The sequence below is a fragment of the Urocitellus parryii genome, chromosome 1, assembly GCF_045843805.1.
Source record: "Urocitellus parryii isolate mUroPar1 chromosome 1, mUroPar1.hap1, whole genome shotgun sequence".
Lineage (NCBI taxonomy): Eukaryota > Metazoa > Chordata > Mammalia > Rodentia > Sciuridae > Urocitellus > Urocitellus parryii.
Window position 1 is genome coordinate 231,500,578 of NC_135531.1, and position 19,750 is coordinate 231,520,327.

The window sequence follows — 19,750 nt, forward strand, 5'->3', positions numbered from 1 at the left end:
TAATAAAGAATCTGGTAGTCACTTTCTGATGCCTCTGAGACTCTGTCTCATAAAATGTTCCATCAGGAAAAATATGGATAAAAAGTCTGTTGGACTGTGAAACAAATGGCTATTGGGGATGCTCTAACAATTTATAGAATTCACTAAAAATATCACAATAACTGAGAAACAGACCTGAGGGATTTTTTGGTGCAATTTTTCTCCTGTTGTTAATCTTAAGTACTCTTTTAGGCCCTGGACAAATAGCAGGGAACAGACTAGACAAAGTCCCTGTACACTGGAGATGATACTCAAATGCCTATGTTGTAGACAATACTGTACATAAATTAATGTAAGGTTATGATGTGGGTCTAAAATTTTATTTTCAAAATTAAAAATGAAATAATTTGGAATAATAATTTTAAATTTTTGGAAAAATGTAAAGTTAATACAGAGTTCTTATATTCTCTTTACCTTTTAATGTTAACATGTTACCATGAGACATTTGTCAGTGTTAAGAAACAAATTTTTTTTTAAAATTGACAAATAAAAGTCATATATAAAGTATTCCCCTTGCCTTGTCCCCAGGGGAAATAATAACAATTTAAGAATTTCAGTTGGTGCTTGAAACTGTAGATGGTACTAAAGTCATTAATTTAGTGCCATTTTCATCTCAACTAAGCACTTATCATGCATTGTGGCTGTAACTTTCATAGTTTGAGATTGCAGTTTGAGGTGCAATAGCCTAGTACAAATTTCTTTTTCCTTTACAATTTCACGGAAAGAAGATCCATTTTTATTGTAGATCATAGCAATCTCAGCATATGAATTTTTTCTTCCCTTATTAATTCAAGAACTTTCACCTTTTCACTTAAGGGAAGCACTTTACAGCTTTTCTTTGGCATATCTTAATTGTCTGTACTTATACTTTTGCACTTGGGCCCATTAAGTGAAATAAGGATTACTTGAACACAAGCAGTTAAATATCAAGAATAGATCTGACAGACAAGGTGGCTACTGAGTGACTTAACTTGTGAGTAATCTATACAACGTGGAAATGTTGGACAAAGGGATAATTCACATCTTGGTTGGGATGGAGTAGATGGCATGAGACTTCATGTTGCTCAAAATTGTGTGCAATTTAAAACTTATGAATTGCTTATTTCTGGAATTTTTCATTTAATACTTTCAGACTGTGATCATAACTAAAAATGAGGGACTATGAAAAGCAAATTATTTTGAAATATGCACACATTGTGGGAATGGCAAAGTAAAAAAGAAAACAATTGGTTCATTTCTAATAACTAAGTTCCAGAGTTCCTTCAGATTCTATGAGCTGTTTTCATAAATGTCCTTTCTCTATCTAGCATTTATTCTTCATGCTTCCCTAGTATCTTCTAGACTGGTAGTTTCTCAGTTCTTTTTTTTTTCCTATGACCTTGAAAAATTTGAGCAGTACTGCCATGTATTTTGTAAATATCCCTCAATCTAGATTTTTAAGTGTTTTTCTCAGGATTAGATTGGAGTTATGGGGTTTTTAAGGATAGCAGAGAGGTAAAGTGTTCCTTTTATAATATGATACTAAAAAGATAGATGATAGCAAAATGATTATTCACTGGTGATATTAACCCTGGTTTCTTTTATTGGAGAATGAGATTTAGAAACCCAGATCTGGGCACTGTGTGTGCTCATTGCTACTGAAATATCAATGTTTCCTGGCCCTACCAGGAGTAGTGCGATTTTTTAAAAATTTAATAATTTGTGGGCATCAAAACTGATGAGTATCATTTCTGTAAGACTGCATTAAAATGTAACTAGTTTATTTGGGGATACACACACACACACACACATACATATATGGGGGACACATACACACATACTTAGAGATAGTCAAATAATGTTAGCTTTTGTACCTGGGGTTTAACCCAGGGGCGCTAGAGCACTGAGCCACTTCCCTAGCCCTTTTTATTTTCTATTTTGAGACAGGGCTTTGCTAAATTGCTGAGGCTGGCTTTGAACTTGCAATCTTCCTGCCTCAGCCTCTGGAGTCCCTGGGATTACAGGTGTGTGCCACAGTGCCTGGCTAATGTTAGCTTTTGAATAGTAAAATGAATTATTTAAATGTTACAATATTCCTGTCCTTTGTATTCTAATATACTAGGTCTTAATTAATTTACACAGGAACACACTAACTACAGAAGAAATGCTTTTTTGGAAGTGCCTTAAAAGAAACGAAGGGCTTGGTGCAGTGGCACACGTCTGTAATCCTAGCAACTCAGGAGGCTGAAGCAGGAGGATCACAAATTCAAAGTTAGCCTCAGCAATTTAGCGAGGGTCTAAATAACTTAGCAAGATGCTGTTTCAAAATCTAAAAAAAAGAGGGGTGGGGAGGCTGGGGATGTGGTTCAGTGGTTAAGAGCCTCTGGATTCAACCCCTGGTATCAAAAATAAATAATTAAAAATAAAAAAGAAAGCATCACCTTCCTCACCATGTCCTTCAGTCTGCTGCTTGGCACATAGAAGTGGTGACAGGCAACTTTTGTGGGACCGAGGTTTAGGGATGGTAATGTGTGAAGGTAAAAAGAGCCTGGATTCCTTAATGACTTTGTAGATCTGTCAAATAAACCCTGTACTGTAAAACTCCAGACTTGTTTTATGTGGGAGAAAAGTCAACTATTGCTTAATCCCTTATTATCAGGATTCTGTTTTGAGGTCAAATGAAATACCTAACTAAAGGAGGTAGTTTGGAGATGAGGCAGAGAAAAAAAAATTACTGAGGAACTACTATATATCAACTACTCTATATACTGCAGTTCATATAATTATCAAAACAACACTGTGTATATGTGAGAGAATTAAATATTTATTAAGCTGAGATTCTTGCTTATACTTACATGGCTAAGTATTGCAATTAAGCCAGAATGTAAATGAAACCCTGTTTTCCTATGACAGTATGCTAAAATGTCTTCCATGTTATAGATAACTCAGACCTATTTTATTTACCAGTAATGAGGGCAAACACATAAATTTTTATTCTTCCCTCAACATGTAATACAGAAACGTATCTTAAGTATACAACAAATGCATAACTAAATACATATTTAAATACACAGTAAAATGGAAACATGCATTCATACTTTGACACCTCTTATTTGTGTCCATCGTCTATACCTCAAACAGTAGAAATAACTTCTGGGCTACTTCAAGAGTGAAACCTGAGGATTTATTTCTCTCAGTCCACACGTAACTATAATTTTTCTCTCTGGGCTAGACTGGGAGACCACTCCAAACTAAACTACTCATTGATTTATACATTCATATTTATTGAACTTCTACTATATAATCAAGCAACATGCTATATCTCATGTATACATTTTTGAATAAAGCATAGTTCCTATTCTCCAAAAGATTATAGTATAGTAGGAGAAACCTCAGCTTCAATGACTTTGGGAAATGCATAATTCTATATTGTGAGAAGCTATGCATAGTAGGCTATTTAGCAGCATACCTTGCCTTTTTCCACTAGATGCCAAGAGCATCCTAACTCCTTTTGATAACTTAAAGTATCTTCAGAAATTTTCAAGTGTCCCCTTGGAGCAAAATCATCCTCTTATCACCTATTCCTTCCTCCCACCTCATCAGAACTGTTGCAGTAAATGATACTATAAATATGCAAAAGATAGGCATAAAATGACAGGGTTCTAAGGTCAGGAAAGTTTTTAGAGGAGGAACTTATCTACAGAGACCTGAAGCCTCAGTAGCATTCAGCTAGATGAAGTAAATAATTGCATGTGTACATCTGTTTTATTTGAGTATCAAGAGGCCTCTGAGCATATGTAAATACTGAATTTTAATTAATATAACATTTGTGGATTGAAAGGTGGTGTAGCATGATTGGAGTGGGGAGGTATGCATGAGGAGGAGGCATGAGAAGGTACATACATGTATCTACGAAGGAAAGCAGAGGTCCAGTCACAACAGCATAGGAGCTGGTGATTACAGAAGGCCAATGTTTGGGGAGGAAGGAGTTCAGGTTTTGGACGAGTTGAAATTGAGTTTTCTGAGGGACCACTAGGTATGGATGTCCCATAGAAAGTTAGATTCTCACTCTGAACCATGACTCAGGCCAGAAGAATGAATATCGCCTATGTAGAGAAGCGTGTGTGAAATAACCCAGGAAAAAGTACAGAGTTTGAAAGAGGAGCCAGAGATCTGACAGTGACAAAGTGGACAGAGGTAAGGGAAAATCAGGGCAATACTGATGTCACAGAGGGCAAATGAGGAGAGTTTCATCAACACAGCATAAAGGTCAAGTAAGATGAGGAGTGAGACACGTCCACTGGAGTCGGAAATCAGGAAGATATTGGCATCTTTTGCCAGAGCCACCTTGTGAGTGTGTTCTGGGTGGTGGCCAGCTTACAGTGGGTTGGAGTGAATGGGATAGGATCCAGGAGAGACATTTTCAAAAACTTTGGCAGATATATTGGAATGATATAGGCAGGTCTCATGGTAGTATAAACAATAACTGTACCCAAGTAAAAACCAAAAAATTAGCATGAGTTTCAACTTTAGGAAAGTTGTGGATACTACTTGAAGGCTGCTCTCTAAAAGTCTGGGTATTTTTTATTAACCTCCCTCACGCAATTGGTGCATATAAGCACTGGATTGTTTTTGTTTCTGTTTTTCTCATTTTCACAGTATATCACACAGTTCAGAGTAACTTTGCAGTACCTATTTATTTTGCTTATGGTATGTCTTCAGAATAAAGGACTATAATACCATTCTGCACTAACATCATAGAGCCTTTTTAAAAACATAATCATCCCTAAAGGTTTAAAAGCAAGAATTTAAAACAATAAGCTATTTTATCAAGCTCTTAAATTATATTTCCCTTAAGTATATATTAGTATGTAACCTAGCAGCCTTGGAAGAATTGAATCATGACAGGTGAATGTTGCAAGGTATGCTAGATGTTTTCTTACACCTGTCCATTCAGTGAGTTTAGAGGAATTACTTCCCACACAGCTTACAGTTCTTTCCCTTCACTCCACAGTTAGTACTGTCATCTTCATTATTTCTCTCTCCATGTGCTTGTGCACTAGAATCCTAACAGGTCTCCTTGCCTCCATTCCTCGCCCTCACCAAGTCTCTGTCATACTAATAGGATGCTATTTCTAGAACAAATATATCAACACTTCATAAACTACTGTCATGGCTACTCATGAAACCCAGAATCTGTATGTCATATAAAGCCTTTTATATTTTCAGCCATCCCTTGCATATTTCACTTCATATTTACATTCTAGTCATATAAAACCATACATAGGTCCTGAGGCTTTATGCTAACTCTCTCATTAGGCTGTGTTCTTTGAACGGCTGTCCCTGTTCATCTAGAGAATGGCATTCAAGCCAAGTTCAAGCCATCTTCTCTCCCTCATATAGGACTGACATATCTCTTTTTCTGCCTCTCCCCTCAATATATCTTACAAATTTCTGTAATGATCTCAAAACAACCTCTTTGCATGTATTACTTTTTACAGATATCTGTCCTATTAAAGTCTCAGCTACTTAAAAGATGGGCTGCTTTCTATATTTTTACATTTCATCAAAACATATCAGGAGCTCAGTAACTATCTGTCAGTTCACATATGCCTGGTAAATAGCTATTGAATGAATCCAGTCTAAGCCTCTGCTATTACCAATGAAGAAACAAAGTCCAGAGAAATAACTTGCCCAAGATTACCATCTAATGGGTGGCAGATTGAGGAACAGAAGTGATTGTTGTTGCCTGTCTTTTAAACTAGGGCTCTTATCATTATACTTGGTCAATACTGTATCTATTTGAAAGGAGGACCCAGGACCCAACTCTGTAGGTTGCTGACTTATTTAAACAAAGGTTTAATATTAAATATCTAAGTAAATATTTGATGAGGAGCTATTACCTATTTCTGGTTGAGAGAACTAGTGGACTAGATCATTTAAAAGTAGCATATTATTTGATTTTATTCTCACCTTTATCTCTAAACCTTTACCCTCTTCTAACTGGTTGACCTCACCAGTTAGTGTTTACTTAGGTATTTTCAAAAGATTTCAAAATCTCTAAATAAATGCCAGCTGAAGGAAAAACTAATGTATTACTCCATTCTTGCTGGCAGAGAAGAAGCCTATTTAATATGGGATAAAGATAAGAATTAAAAAGAAACTTTCTTGGATTTATGTGAGCAAGTTGCATTATATGAGGAGACTATATCTTTGTTTATATATATGATTATATATATATATATATATATATAAAGATAACTAGCTTATGCTTTTCATTCATGACTACAAATAAAACAGGACACTTAACTGATGAAAATGTTTTATTTTGGGGTTTTTAATAGTTCTTAGTATATAACATTAATATGTAAAAGCCCCAAAGAGTCCATTAGAGGCTCAGTACAAAAGCTACATATTAATAATGCTGACACTATGTGAGATGAAAGCCAATTTCTGCTGTTTAGGAAACATAAGCAAAAATCAACTTCCTGAAAGAGCTGAAGCTTATGAGTAAAAGAGGTTTAAAATGCACATGACCTACAGATGGCAGAACTTAATATCACCCGAAAAACATAGGACAAAGAAAAGATTTAAAAAACCACCTCAAAGCCCAGGTTTCTTTCAAGTCTTCCACTCCAAAGAAGATCGAGAGCACTGATGAATATTTGACTTTTCTTTTAATGATAAATCTCACTTTAAAAATCTATGAAGTTGGCTGTGTGCCATGGTGCATGTGTGTAATTCCAGTGGCTTTGGAGGCTGAGGATTGAGAGTTCAAAGCCAGCCTCAGCATCTTAGCAAGGCACTAAGCATCTCAGTAAGACACTGTCTCTAAATAAAACATTTAAAAAAGGGGCTGGGGATGTAGTCCAGTGGTTGTGCATCCCTGGGTTCAATCCCTAGTATTTTATACACACACACACACACACACACACACACAATATATGAAGTAAAAGTTGCCCTATGTTTCAAATCTCTCAAAAGATAAAATGGTCCTTTATATTCCTTTAGGCATTTATGGCACTTGAATATGGAAAGACTTGTCATAGGGAGGTGAAGTGAAAACCTGAGTGCCATTTTGTTGGTGCCAGTTTCTACCTCCATTGGAAAGGTGAGTTATTCGCAGGCCCTTCTCTCTGTACTAGCAAAATTTATGGTGTAAAGAAATTCTCTTTTGTTTGCACAGGTTTTCATTTCAAAGATGGGAATGAAGAGGAAAGATTATTTTTCTCATCTTTATATAGAACATCCTAAAAGTCAGGACCCAGTCCTGCCATTCCTCATGCAAGCAGGGGAGTAGGAGATGGAGTTCTGTCACACATACCCACCATGATTGCTAAAATCATTTTCCAACTTAGTCTCACTCGCCTGGGAAGGAGCCCGAGGCCATGAAAACCACTCATTCATCACATGCCACACCACTGTGATCCACTGAGCAGACATCCAGGGTCAGCATAATTTGCTTGACAGCCCTGAGGTCAGCCTGCCTAGTGACTTAAGACTCTTTTCTTTTCCCTCTTCAAATGTTATTTTGTACTGTTCTTTGTATACAGGGGTATTCCTGATCCCCCCAAAATCAGAGGTGGGGAATCTGAGAAGGAAAATGTGATGATACAGTAGGGCTGAACTTGAGGGGCGTACACAGAAGGAAAATGTCACAAAATGACAGTAACTCTTATAAAACCTATTGCAGAGACATCTGCATTTTAGCTTTTCACCTACTCTTGCTTGACCCCACACCTGCAATCTCTCTGGTATTTTTCACATTTTAGTTTAAAACCAATTTCTGTTATCTGTGACAATTTCATACATTGGCTGGTACTCCATACATTTATAGTGACAAAGAAACATTAAAAAATAATCATATCCATGCACTTAGGGAAGAATTAAGGAAGGTGTGCCAGCTTTAATTTTAAATTTTCTTGTTACTTGTCATTTTGCCTCTCAGAGTTAATGCCAGGAGGGAATAAAAATCATCATTACTTGCTAGCTGCTCAATGGCATACATGAAATGAATAGGGGGCTTAATTCAAGTTTAACTGGCTCAGTTTCTCCTGTATCAGCAGAAAGCCAGGGACTGGCTGCTCCAGCTCCCTGTCCACTCTTCCATCAGACACAAACCAGGTAGAGCTGCCCAGACACACACATTGCAGAGGGAAAGGAGAACCCCAAAGGCAGCTGGGAAAAGGGGGATTATTTAAGATTATTTCCTGAATGGACTCTTTGGGAAGTAGTATTAGCATTTTTTTTTTATCCTTAGCTTTTCCTTGTCCCCTGGAGAGGCTGGGAAAAATATGTCTTACTAAAGGGTCCCCAGAATTTAGAAATAATTAACCAAGACTAATTCTAACTCACTAGCTCCATGATTAAAAGGAATAATATCAATGAGATACTGTCAATTTAGTCACTGGAATACAAGCAAGTTTGTGAAACCATCCCATTTTGGTGATAAAACTGTGTCTTACAGAAGGCTATGCAATGAGCCAATTTGAAAAGAGGATATTATTTTGATGTGAATGTTTATTGCTGGTCTGAATTTCATGTTGATCTCCTGATTTTTCTTTTGCAAGGCAGATCTAATTAAAGTCAGATATTCAATTCAGTATTCATGAAACTGTCACCAGAAGGACAACAGTTACAATGGGAAAAAATTAATATGGTATAGTGGAAAGTATATGTTTAAAAAGGTCTGGGTTAACATACCTTCTATTATATAGGATCTGTGTATAACTCTGGAGAAGTCAGTTAACCTCTCTGATCCTCTCCTACCACATGCTTAATGGGGCATTCATTATCTACATCAGCAGATGATGTCAGTCTTACAGAGTTACCAGGATTGAGCAGGAGGGTACACAGACCTTACAGCCAGATCACTGAACTCATGTTCCATACTTTGAGAGACTTCAGGCAAATGAAGTGAACTTCTTTGTCTCAGATCACTTATTTGCAAGAAATGGATTGTTAGAGACTTGGCTTCATACCATCACATGAAACCATGGTACAAAGAGTTTAAGGCCAACGTGTGGCACTTGATACTTTTACCTGTGCCATTCTATTTAACCTGTGACTGGTATTACTCTTTCTTTACCATCCAGAGTGTGGTAGTGTTCAATAAACAGTGGCTTTATTTCTTCCTTTTGAATTTCCTTTGTACTCCCTTTCTGAGAATTTTACATGTTTTTAGTACATAAACATTATTTAATTCTTTCAGCTTTCCCTTTAGATAAATGCTTTACCTGACTTACATTTACTTATAATAACTGATGGCAGTGACAGTCCTTGAAAGCTAAGGTTTAATGAGACCTTAGGGATTGTTTAATTATCCACTTCCTATTACAAAGATAAAGTGTCTCAGACCCAGACTGGTTCATTCCCACCATGTGTGTATGTATTTATGTACACAACATTCATATATATCTGAACTCTTAGAACTTTTATTTTTGTAATGATAGGAAATTCTTTTATGTTATTTTTAACTTCTTTCACTATGGTTTTCCTATTTATTCCATACATATTCAAAAAGTTGCCTTGGTCCTTTCTATGTTATTCATATACTGTGTTTTCAATTTTTAAAAAATTTCAGCTTCCTAACAGTTCTTGAATTAAGCAAAATGGGATTTTTAAAATTAGAATCTGTTTTACTTAATACAATATATACTTTATTAACTAAGAAAATATAGACAGAATTAAAGGGTATGGGCTATTATTACCAAGCAGATAGTCAGAACCCAATGGGAGTCAGGGTTGGCCTAATACTGCTTTCTTAGAAGACTGTGTAATAGTCATCCCTAGAAATTGCTCCTTGCTAATGAAACTTCAGCTCAATCTCTTATAGGCAGGGCTAATTTAAAAGCACCTTAAGATTGTTCTACCCAAATAGTGACTTCAGCACCTGCTAAGGGTGTAGGGTAGGGAGTAAAGCAACTGGTCATCACTCTCTGCTTTAGCTTTCATTTTGCTTTGCTTACATAACACTAAGCCCTACTTCTCCTTGAGGGTTGACAGAGATTCTCTTTTGCCCTCCTAGATTGGTCTTAATGGAATGTGTAAGTTCTTTATAACAGTTTAATTGAGGCTTGAGCAGAGCCTGTTAGTGATGTATCAAGGTCAGCTACGGGCTGAATCTCATCTCCCTCTGGGTCCCATTCCATAAAGTTACTGGGACCATAGAGTTCCTTCTGTCCAGTGACTTGAAATATCAACCAATTTTCTTTTTCGCTAGTGAAACACAGGCGGAGTCTGCCCTATATATACACGATGAGAAAATGATGCTGTAGGCAGAAACAATATCTTTAAAAAAAATCATACCGATGAAACCTTTGCACAACTTCATTTATGAAGAACAAATAGTCCGAACCCCTTTAAAATAAGATGAATCTCAAGATGCAGGTTCTCTCTCTCTCTCTCTCTCTCTCTCTCTCTCTCTTTTCCTGATCTTCCTTCTTTTTTTCACTGTCTTTTAGAAAACATGTGATCTCCAAGCAGGGAGGTTAGGGAAGGCCATTAGGTGGAATCCCACCAGCCAAGCCCACAGGGACCCTTGGGCCGAGCACGGGATCTCAGAAGGGGAAGGAAGCGGTACAGTCCCATCCCCCACAGCGGACACTCCACCGAGGCAGTCAGCGGCCACCATCCGGGAAAGCTGAAGGATACACCGCCACTCTCCTTCAGAGTGCAACATCAAAACAGCGGACACTCCATCCAGGCAGTCAGCGGCCACCATCCGGGAAAGCTGAAGAATACACCACCACTCTCCAACAGCTTGCAACATCAAAACAGCCAGCAGCAGGACCCCGGAGATCCAGGCCAACTGATTCGCGCGGCCTGCCCCGCAGCTACAGAAGGCGAGGCGCCTCAGAGAAGCCATTAATTAGCAAGCAGGGAGGTTAGGGACTGCCATTAGGTGGAATCCCGCCAGCCAAGCCCACCGCCCACGCCCGGAAGAGGCCCAGCGACCTGCCAGCATTGTAGTCACGATACCCCAATTGGAATAGGGACAGAGCAGAGCCGCCTTCCACTCCCGGAACAGGCCCAGAGAGCCGCCAGCGTGGTAGACTCGTCACCCCAATTGGAGTAGGGGCACAGCTGCCGCCCGCACCTGCAAGGGAGACTTTTCAAGTATACAAGAGCAACATAAATAAATAGGGGGTAAATTTCAAAACACAACAGTTGCACCAAGCAGAAAGAAACGCGAGCAGTATGAAAAGACAAGGAAAGAAAGGACCACAAGCAATGCAGGTCAACTCAACTTTAGAAGAGGTAATAGCTGCAACAGATGGAATATCAGATAAAGAGTTCAGGATATATATGCTTCAGATGATCTGGAGTCTCAAGGAAGACATGAGACAGCAAAATCAGACAATGAAAGATCACATTGACAAACAAATCCAGGAAGTAAAAGATCAATTTCACAGGGAGATAGAGGTAATAAAAAACAAACAAATTGAAATTCTAGAAATGCAGGAAACATTAAACCAACTTAAAAACTCAATTGAGAATACTACCAGCAGAGTAGATCACTTAGAAGAGAGAACATCAGACAATGAAGACAAAGTATTTCAACTGGAAAAGAACATAGACAGCTCAGCAAGTCTGCTAAGAAACCATGAGCAGAACATCCAAGAATTATGGGACAATATCAAAAGACCAAATTTAAGAGTCATTGGGATACAGGAAGGCACAGAGCTCCATTCCAAAGGAATAAACAGTCTATTCAGTGAAATAATACGAGAAAACTTCCCAGAATTGAAGATTGAGACAGAATCCCAAATCCTAGAAGCCTACAGGACGCCGAATGTGCAAAATCATAAGAGATCCACACCTAGACACATTATAATGAAGATGTCCAACATACAGAATAAGGAGAGAATTTTAAAAGCTGCAAGAGAAAGAAAGCAGATTACATTTAGGGGTAAACCAATCAGGATAACAGCTGATCTCTCAACACAGACTCTGAAAGCTAGAAGATCCTGGAATAACATATTTCAAACACTGAAAGACAATGGGCTCCAACCAAGAATCGTGTATCCGGCGAAATTAAGCTTCAGGTTAGAAGATGAAATTAAAACCTTCCACAATAAACAAAAGTTAAAAGAATTCGCAGCTAGAAAACCATCTCTTCAAAAAATCCTTGGCAAAACATTACAGGAAGAGGAAATGGAAAACAACATTGAAAACCAACAATGGGAGGTAGGACAGTAAAGGGGGGAAAGTAGGCAAAGAGGATAACAAATCAGGTTTAGTAACATCAATAAACAAATATGGATAGAAGAACAAACCATATCTCAATAATAACCCTAAATGTTAATGGCTTAAACTCACCAATTAAGAGACACAGGCTAGTAGAATGGATCAAAAAACAAGACCCAACAATATGCTGTCTACAGGAGACGCATTTGATAGGAAAAGATATACATAGACTGAAGGTGAAAGGTTGGGAAAAATCATATCACTCATATGGACCGCGGAAACAAGCAGGAGTGTCCATACTCATATCTAATAAAATAGATTTCAAGCCAAAGCTAATCAAAAGGGATATAGAAGGACACTTCATACTGCTCAAGGGAACCATACACCAACAAGACATAACAATCATAAATATATATGCCCCAAATAATGGTGCAGCTGTATTCATCAAGCAAACTCTTCTCAAGTTCAAGAGTCTAATAGACCAACATACAATAATCATGGGAGACTTCAACACACCTCTCTCACCACTGGACAGATCTTCCAAACAAAAGTTAAATAAGGAAACTATAGAACTCAATAACACAATTAACAACCTAGACTTAATTGACATATATAGACTATACCACCCAACATCAAGTAGCTACACTTTTTTCTCAGCAGCACATGGAACCTTCTCAAAAATAGACCATATACTATGTCACAGGGCAACTCTTAGACAATACAAAGGGGTAGAGATAATACCATGCATCTTATCTGATCATAATGGAATGAAACTGAAAATCAATGATAAAAGAAGAAAGGAAAAAGCAAGCATCACCTGGAGAATGAACAATAGGTTGCTGAGTGATCAATGGGTTTTAGAAGACATCAAGGAGGAAATTAAAAAATTCCTAGAGTTAAATGAAAACACAGACACAACATATCGGAATCTTTGGGACACAATGAAAGCAGTTCTAAGAGGAAAATTCATTGCTTGAGAAGAAGAGAGAGAACCCAAATTACTAGCATACGGGATGAAAAAGGCAATATCACAACAGACACTACAGAAATACAGAAGATAATCAGAAATTACTTTGAATCCTTATACTCCAATAAAATAGAAGATAGTGAAGGCATAGATAAATTCCTTGAGTCCTATGATCTGCCCAGATTGAGCCAGGAGGATATAGACAACCTAAACAGACCAATAACAATAGAGGAAATAGAAGAAACCATCAAAAGACTACCAACTAAGAAAAGCCCAGGACCGGATGGGTATACAGCAGAGTTTTACAAAACCTTTAAAGAGGAACTAACACCAATACTTTTCAAGCTATTTCAGGAAATAGAAAAAGAGGGAGAACTTCCAAATTCATTCTACGAGGCCAACATCACCCTGATTCCGAAACCAGACAAAGACACATCAAAGAAGGAAAACTACAGACCAATATCTCTAATGAACCTTGACGCAAAACTCCTCAATAAAATTCTGGCGAATCGGATTCAAATACATATCAAAAAAATTATACATCATGATCAAGTAGGATTCATCCCTGGGATGCAAGGCTGGTTTAATATACGGAAATCAATAAATGTTATTCACCACATCAATAGACTTAAAAATAAGAACCATATGATCATCTCAATAGATGCAGAAAAAGCATTCGACAAAGTACAGCATCCCTTTATGTTCAAAACGCTGGAAAAATTAGGGATAACAGGATCATACCTCAACATTGTAAAAGCAATCTATGATAAGCCACAGGCCAGCATCATTCTGAATGGAGAAAAATTGAAGGCATTCCCTCTAAGATCTGGTACAAGACAGGGATGCCCTCTCTCACCACTTCTGTTCAACATAGTCCTCGAAACACTGGCCAGAGCAATTAGACAGTCAAAAGAAATTAAAGGCATAAAAATAGGAAAAGAAGAACTTAAATTATCACTATTTGCAGATGATATGATTCTATACCTAGCAGACCCAAAAGGGTCTACAAAGAAGCTATTAGAGCTAATAAATGAATTCAGCAAAGTGGCAGGATATAAGATCAATAAGCATAAATCAAAGGCATTCCTGTATATCAGCGACAAATCCTCTGAAACGGAAATGAGGACAACTACTCCATTCACAATATCCCCCAAAAAATAAAATACTTGGGAATCAACCTAACAAAAGAGGTGAAAGATTTATACAATGAAAATTACAGAACCCTAAAGAAAGACATAGAAGAAGACCTTAGAAGATGGAAAAACATACCCTGCTCATGGATAGGCAGAACTAACATCATCAAAATGGCGATATTACCAAAAGTTCTCTATAAGTTCAATGCAATGCCAATCAAAATCCCAACAGCATATCTTGTAGAAATAGATAAAAGAATCATGAAATTCATATGGAATAATAAAAGACCCAGAATAGCAAAAACAATACTAAGCAGGAAGTGTGAATCAGGCGGTATAGCGATACCAGACTTCAAACTATACTACAGAGCAATAGTAACAAAAACAGCATGGTACTGGTACCAAAACAGGCGGGTGGACCAATGGTACAGAATAGAGGACACAGTAACCAATCCACAAAACTACAACTATCTTATATTTGATAAAGGGGCTAAAAGCATGCAATGGAGGAAGGATAGCATCTTCAACAAATGGTGCTGGGAAAACTGGAAATCCATTTGCACCAAAATGAATCTGAATCCCTATCTCTCGCCGTGCACAAAAGTTAACTCAAAATGGATCAAGGAGCTTGATATTAAATCAGAGACACGGCATCTGATAGAAGAAAAAGTTGGTTATGATCTACACGCCGTGGGATCGGGCTCCAAATTCCTCAATAGGACACCCATAGCGCTAGAGTTAACAAATAGAATCAACAAATGGGACTTACTCAAACTAAAAAGTTTTTTCTCAGCAAAAGAAACAATAAGAGAGATAAACAGGGAGCCTACATCCTGGGAACAAATCTTTACTCCACACACTTCAGATAGAGCCCTAATAACCAGAATATACAAAGAACTCAAAAAATTAGACAATAAGATAACAAATAACCCAATCAATAAATGGGCCAAGGACCTGAACAGACACTTCTCAGAGGAGGACATACAATCAATCAACAAGTACATGAAAAAATGCTCACCATCGCTAGCAGTCAGAGAAATGCAAATCAAAACTACCCTAAGATACCATCTCACTCCAGTAAGACTGGCAGCCGTTAGGAAGTCAAACAACAATAAGTGCTGGAGAGGATGCAGGGAAAAGGGCACTCTTGTTCATTGCTGGTGGGACTGCAAATTGGTGCAGCCAATTTGGAAAGCAGTATGGAGATTTCTCGGAAAGCTGGGAATGGAACCACCATTTGACCCAGCTATTCCCCTTCTTGGTCTATTCCCTAAAGCCCTAACAAGAGCATGCTACAGGGACACTGCTACATCGATGTTCATAGCAGCTCAATTCACGATAGCAAGACTGTGGAACCAGCCTAGATGCCCTTCAATAGATGAATGGATAAAAAAAATGTGGCATTTACACACTATGGAGTATTACTCTGCATTAAAAAATGACAAAATCATAGAATTTGGAGGAAAATGGATGGCATTAGAGCAGATTATGCTAAGTGAAGCTAGTCAATCTTTAAAAAACAAATACCAAATGACTCCTTTGATATAAGGGGTGTAAACAAGGACAGGGTAGGGACGAAGAGCTTGAGAAGAATATTTACAGTAAACAGGGATGAGAGGTGGGAGGGAAAGGGAGTGAGAAGGGAAATTGCATGGAAATGGAAGGCGATCCTCAGGGTTATACAAAATGTCATTTAAGAGGAAAGGAGGGGTAAGTCAAGAGAATACAAATGGAAGAAATGATTTACAGTAGAAGGGGTAGAGAGAGAAAAGGGGAGGGGAGGGGAGGGGAGGGGGGATAGTAGACAATAGGACAGACAGCAGAATACATCAGACACTAGAAAGGCAATATGTCAATCAATGGAAGGGAAACTGATGTGATACAGCAATTTGTATACGGGGTAAAAGCGGGAGTTCATAATCCACTTGATTCAAACCGTGTAATATGATGTATTAAGAACTATGTAATGTTATGAACGACCAATAAAAAAAAAAAAAAAAAAAAGAAAACATGTGATCTCTAAACAGTGATGCACTTAAGAGCCCTCTACACCCTCTTCCTCCGGTTGTTCACAAACATAATGTCTACTTGAAAAAAATTTCTTTAAATAATTTAATAATTTTACCACTTTTAGTAATTCATAACTGTAGCATTGACCATGGTAACTTAAGAATTTCAATAAAGTTGATGTCTGAAAAACAAATCAATCATAGCTATCATAATTCGAGCTCTATTCTTTTTGTAGAACTCTTTCCTTTAGCAATAAGTCTGCTTCATGAAAGAACTGACAATGAAAGCAAGACATTGTGATTAACTTTATGTCATTTTACAACAGCAGAAACTCACAGCAACTTTTACCCTATAAAAGTGCTAAGAGTGGGTAAAAGAATGCTGCTGAAGAACAGTATAGTGCAATATTTTTGGACAATCATTTTTACAGAAAGGAATACACTATTAAAACACTCCTTTGGAATTATGTTGTTACTTCATGATCCAGATGGAGTCGTTGCATTATGTTAATTAATAACAAGGTAACAAATATTAAATCAAAAGTGTCTTAGCTCTGTTGAAAGCTGTGTATGGAAGATTCTTGGCAATTCTAATCATCAAGATACTTTACTCCTCTGTGCTTTATTTTATTGATAGAAGACAATAATGGCTTCTCAAAAATTCCTATGAAATTCTATTAAGTATATCGTAAGGGAACATTGGGAATTTTTATATAGGAAAGCTGTCTGTTACAACCTTCTAGGGGACTTTAAAACACAAGCATTTTCAGCAAGTTTTATTTATTCACCCACTATAAAAAGGTATTGTTAGAAGGAAGACAAAGGAAATGATTTCTCTAGGATTCAATGAAATCTCCCCCAAATTTTAATATAGCTTTCAATTATGATAAAAATGAATTACTCATTATCAATGGGAATGAAAACCTGGTTTGAGGCAAGAAACATTTTCTTTAAATTATAATAAACACTGAAACATAACAGAAAATAGCCTTTAGAAATTGCAAGTGAAAAATAATATTAAAGTATCTGAAGAAGGCACTACTCTATTAGTTTTTATTCTGTTTGCTGAACATTTGAAATATTTTCCATTTAAATGCTTTTTCTTTATCAAAATTATTAATAACAATAGTATCATTGTAAAACAGTTATAGTGAATATATTTGATTAAATGTCCATTTTCATTTCAGAACTATAATTTAAAATAAGGATTTCCATTGGCAATACTTTAATCATTGGCTAAAATATCCTCTCATTTGTTATAAACCTGTAAGAATTTTGAGTAGTTCAATTTTCACACATGTAAACAAGAATTATTGCTTGAATATTTGAAAACACCCTCAAACGAGAGTAGTTCTGAAGAGTATATAGAGGCTCAAGTGACAGCACAGGCAATTCATCCTTGTGGTTAAAACAACTTATTTCTACCAAAATGTCAATTATCATCAACATTTTTAGAGAAAAATCCTACTCTTTTCTATACCATTCTTAACTCATCTTAGTTATGACAAGGATGACCATGTAATTTATCATCCAACCCAGGACAGTATGGAGAAGGAAAGAGAATGCTATTAATAGGCATAGACCAAGAAGGTCTCAAGCAAACTGAGCTCACTGGTCACCTTAGGTATAGCTTTCTTCCTTTATCATCTTTCTGCCATTAAGCTGAAAGTGCACACGAGTAGTCATCTGCTCCAAATTATAATGTCTACTTCCAGGGAACATAAGTAATGATGGGAAGGAGTGGGAATTGGGGGAGGAAAATGACAGACATTTTTCTTTAAAGTTTGAAAAAGAAGGCAGAAAGGAAGAGAAGACCTAAATAAATAAATAAATAAAAATAAGACTATAGCAGAAAACAAAGTTTAAAATAAATAATCACACCACTTGCCTTACTTCTTGCTTTGAATTGGCTTTTGCTTTCCATTTAGCCTTTAGCCTACTAGTAGAGATTAGTAGTTTGTTTAGATTAGTCATTTGTTATTATTAAGCAGCTCTAACTTCAATTTAATTTGGCAGCCACACAAATCTAAACAAACAATAGAATGAGAAGTAGGTAATTCCATCAGGTTTCATTAATGAACCAATACTCAAAGCTATTTCAAAGGGTCCAGTGCTCTCAAATGGCAGTTATGCTAATTTAGTCACTGTCAACTCATCATCATACATTTTTAATAATACCTACTTTTTTGCGTATGTTACAGCAGGGAAGACAATGTTCACCACTACTGATTTCTAGTCTTCTTTGTGACAACCTATATCTAAGCCCCAATGTTCTGGGTGTAAGTCACAGAAAATAATACCCTAACATATGACTTAAGCCAGCAAATGGCATTTGGCCTAAGGTTGACTCAGTTACTAAAACTGCCAGCACTGCTGTAAGCCCATTGTAAGCTGATGTTATTTTTGACATTAGTATTTTTAAAGCTAGTTCAGATAAAGAGGAGGCTCAAGGCCAAAAAATGCTTGTAAGTAAGATTCATTTCAGGACAACAATATGTTACACAAACCATGATACTAAGCCATTGTTTTAGGTGACATAGGCAAACTCTTGATATAAATTAGAAATGAATATAAGACTTTGCAGATCTACTACAGTATGTTGAAGCAAATTTTACAAAAGCATAAAATAAGTGCCAATGAAAACTAAAAATCTAATTTTATTTTTAATTTTAATCAGTCAATAAAGAACTTATTGAACAAAATGAAAACTATCATTAAAATATTAGGAATACTAAAAAAAAATCATCCTTTATATATCTGAATTTTTTATTACTACCTCCCAAACAGAGAATTTGGCTTTATTGCATGAAGTGTCTTTCCTAGGCTTTCTTCATTTAAATCACTAGGGTCTCCATTGAGGATACCTTGGGTTGTTCAACAACTATGCCAACCTTCTAATATTTCTTCCTGAAAAGCTTAAAAACTACACTTCCTGTATGCTCCTATTGCTTAGGTTCTTGGTATGATTTAGGTTACACCAACTAGAAATGCTAAATTAGGTCCCCATGGGACCCTAAGACCCAGTTGTGATATGGTGTTTTACAGCAGAGGTGTAGAGAGGTGATGCTTTCCAATGATGGAGCCAGTGTCTCCATCAGTAGCTTAGTTCTATACCAGAACTTCAAGAAACTCAAGATAAAGGTTATTTATTTGGTTTTCAGTAATTCCAAACATTCTGTAAGTTGTTTAATAAATATTCTAAATAGTCCCCTTCTTCTTGAATTAGCTAACATGGATTTGTTCTTTGAATCTTGACTAATGCAGTATCTCTTAAAATAGTAATAAAAATTACAAGTTTCCTGCTGGGCGTGGTGGTGCATGCCTGTAATCCTAGCTGCTTGGGAGGCTGAGGCAAGAGGATCACAAATTCAAAGCTAGCCTCAGCAATTTAGCGAGGGCCTGAGCAACTTAGTGAGACCCTGTCTCTAACTAAA

General features: G+C 36.9%; 1 protein-coding gene across 1 annotated transcript in view; it reads right to left on the reverse strand.

Annotated features, from left to right (window-relative positions):
• The window catches only part of Znf385b (zinc finger protein 385B), a 152,945-nt gene extending 134,372 nt beyond the window's left edge, over window positions 1-18,573 (reverse strand). Inside the window, exon 1 of the mRNA XM_077799005.1 lies at window positions 18,499-18,573. The gene's annotated coding sequence lies outside the window, so the exon portion shown is untranslated. The remainder of the gene's footprint in view (window positions 1-18,498) is intronic.
• Window positions 18,574-19,750: the final 1,177 nt, after the last annotated feature.